The sequence below is a fragment of the Homarus americanus genome, unplaced genomic scaffold (genome assembly GCF_018991925.1).
Source record: "Homarus americanus isolate GMGI-L3 unplaced genomic scaffold, GMGI_Hamer_2.0 scaffold23578, whole genome shotgun sequence".
Classification (NCBI taxonomy): Eukaryota; Metazoa; Arthropoda; class Malacostraca; order Decapoda; family Nephropidae; genus Homarus; species Homarus americanus.
This window is the reverse complement of record NW_024733231.1, coordinates 2,023,895-2,027,134: the sequence shown is the minus strand read 5'-3', so window position 1 is coordinate 2,027,134 and position 3,240 is coordinate 2,023,895. Positions and strand designations below refer to the sequence as shown.

At 44.3% G+C, this 3,240-nt stretch overlaps 2 non-coding genes across 2 annotated transcripts; both read left to right on the top strand.

Moving 5' to 3' along the window:
• The first annotated feature begins 358 nt into the window (after nucleotides 1–358).
• On the top strand, nucleotides 359–432 carry Trnai-aau. The gene has a single exon. It is a non-coding gene; the product is annotated as a tRNA-Ile (tRNA).
• Nucleotides 433–1,497: 1,065 nt separating this feature from the next.
• On the top strand, nucleotides 1,498–1,571 carry Trnai-aau. The gene has a single exon. It is a non-coding gene; the product is annotated as a tRNA-Ile (tRNA).
• The last annotated feature ends 1,669 nt before the right edge of the window (nucleotides 1,572–3,240 follow it).

Genomic DNA, 3,240 nt, shown 5'->3' with positions numbered 1-3,240 from the left:
CTCGAATTATGTCATTTATACTTTTTACTTCACTTATTCTTTGTATAATACGTATTTTTTTTTCACGTCGTTTATATTTTTTACTTCACTTATACTTTATACAATACTTCATTTTTAATTATGTTTTCGTCGTTTATACTTCACATGGTCTATAGTTACTCGGGTCTACCTGTGTACTATACTTAGTTTCATGGGAGAAGCAGGCAATGTGAGTCGACTGAACAAGCGCCAGGCAGACTCAGATGCATGTAAACCCTCTCTTAATTTTATTCCAAACAAACCAAGACGAAGCAGTCTATGACCTTCGACCCTTGGTAAAGTTAACTTATATACAAGTCACAACATACACATATAAGATGGCCTGTTAGCTCAGTTGGTTAGAGCGCCGTGCTAATAACGCGGATGTCGTGGGTTCGATCCCCATATGGGCCAGAGAGGAATTATTTTCTAAAAGCATCAACGCTCGTTTTTTTTTTTTATCCGTCTGTCTATCTGTCTATATCTCCTTCAAATACCGTATCGATAACCACTTGGATTGATTAGCTATAAATTAAGTTACAAGGTTAAATAACAGATAGAACTCAAGAGACAGTTGGTAAGAGGGAGACTTACATAAGAACATAAGAAAATAAGGAGTCTGCAATAGGCCGGTTGGTCTGCGCATGGCAGCTCTTGTCGAGAGTTACTACCACACTCTATCATCCATGAATCTATCTAGCCTCCTTTTGAAACTTTCCAGAGTTCCCGCACTTACTACAAAGCTGCTAAGCTTGTTCCACTCGTCCACCACCCTATTTGTGAACCAGTTCCTTCCTATCTCCCTCCTAAACCTAAACTTATCCAACTTGAATCCGTTGCTACGAGTCCTATCCTGCTCGGATATTATAAGAACTTTATCTATATTCCCTTTATTGATTCCTTTCACCCACTTAAATACTTCTATCATATCTCCCCGCACTCCTCGTCTTTCTAGGGAATGCAAGTTAAGTTTCTTTAACCTATCTTGATATGGAAGGTTTCTAAGTCCCGGAATCATTTTCGTCATTCTTCGCTGCACCGACTCTAGTGAATTTATATCCATTCTATAATAAGGGCACCAGAACTGAACCGCATAATCGAGGTGCGGCCTGACTAGCGCAAGATATAGTTGCAATAAGACCTCTGCACTCTTATTACTTACACTTAGACTTGTGTGTGTGTGTGTGTGTGTGTGTGTGTGTGTGTGTGTGTGTGTGTGTGTGTGTGTGTGTGTGTGTGTGTGTCGCTGGTGTAAACAAAGTAGATTATTATTAATAGTAGCAATAATAAATAGTAGTTGTAATAAGTACAAGTTGTAGAAAGAGTAGATGTTATAGCAGTAAAAGTACTAGTAATTATAGTAAGTAGCTGTTGTAGTTGTAATAATAGTGATAGTTGTAATAATTAGACACTGCAGAAATAATTAAAAGAAATAAAAAGAAAAACTAAAGATAAAACAATGCCTCACATCATTCACCTGGCCTGTTAGCTCAGTTGGTTAGAGCGCCGTGCTAATAACGCGGATGTCGTGGGTTCGATCCCCATATGGGCCAACAGTGACTCTCAATGTTCGAGTCAATATTTTAACGTTTTTATACTCTCTTTAATTAGTATTTTACGATTTGATTATTAATTAACGATAAAAAAAATCTAGGTGGCTGTTTTGACGAGAAACTAATATTTTTGTCGAATTTTTTCTACTGTTTGTTTGGTGCTCTGTGTGTGTGTTAAGTATCATGTTGACAATCAGTATCAATAATTGTACTACTACTACTACTACTACTACTACTACTACTATTGTGTGTGTGTGTGTGTGTGTGTGTGTGTGTGTGTGTGTGTACCCCGAACTCACTGCATGGAATGTAGGCACACACACACACACACACACACGACTGGACACTGTACCACCACGCCCGCACCACAACCCCCCTGTAAATGGAACAGCCTATCTCTCCCGCCCACACACCGATTGCCTGGTGTAGATGCTGTGGCCTGCCTGACCCTCACCTGACTTTTCTGGAGCGGAAGAATCTGGATTTATTATGCCCCTCCTTCCGACCCCCCTCTTCACCCTCCTTCCGACCCCCCTTCACCCTTCCTCACCCCCCTCCTCAACCCCCTCTTCACCCCTCCTCCAACCCCCTCTCCTCAGCCCCCACCTCTTTCACACCCTCCTGCCCCGACCCCTTCTTCACCCTCCTCACCCTCTCCCCTCCAGCAACCACTCAAGACCCTCCTACACCTCCATCACCCCCCCCCTCCCGCCAGCATCAAGACCTCGCCTATCCTAGTGGGGAATGTAGGAGAAGGGGGTCAACCATTCGCTTCGCAACCTTCGGGCATTCTACCTTACTATTAAGGCACGCCCGCACGCGCCCACACGCCCACTGCCCACCACGCCCACGCCCACACATACACTCTCTCCACCCATCACGCCCTCACATCCACATACAGGTTGCCCACCACGCCTTCACACACACACGTAGGTACGTCAGCAGGTGGATGTCTTCACACCTGTGCCTTTGTTTACGTGATGTAACAACAGAGTGACTCAGGCCGTGACGTCACCCCCTCCCGCAAGTGACCTTGATGACGTCACGTTACACCAGAGTTGGAGTAGCGGGATCTCGTAACACCCCGTCACTTTTCTCACCCATGACACATGCCCGTCACACTCCACCACACGATGACATGACATGACATGTAGTGTGTGTGTGTGTGTCAGAGAGCGAGTGGGAGTGTGTGCGTTGGTATGAGTGTTTGTTTATATGTGCGTATTGGCATGTGGACATGTGCTTGCGTGCGCTCAAGGGAAAGTAACAACACACGGCCACCACACTGCTGCCATCAAGGACGTCTATATCCTCACCGTTAACAACAAACTACGGTAAAGTCTCCGTGTAATTTCGACGCCATTTTGACAACCTGTCCCTTCACACCTGTCCACACATGACTACCACAGCCAGGTGTGATAGCATCCCACCACCTCCTCTGCTACTACCGCCACAACAGCATTTCTCACCACGATCATCATTAAAACCATCGCCACTTTTACCACATCAACCATCACTACCACCACAACCACAACCACAACAACTACCATCATTTTCAACCAGCATTCAAAATATACTTGGAATTATATGGGAAATAAAGAACTAACTCGTGTAGATTAGGGAATATATATTAAGAAAACACACACACACACACACACACACACACACA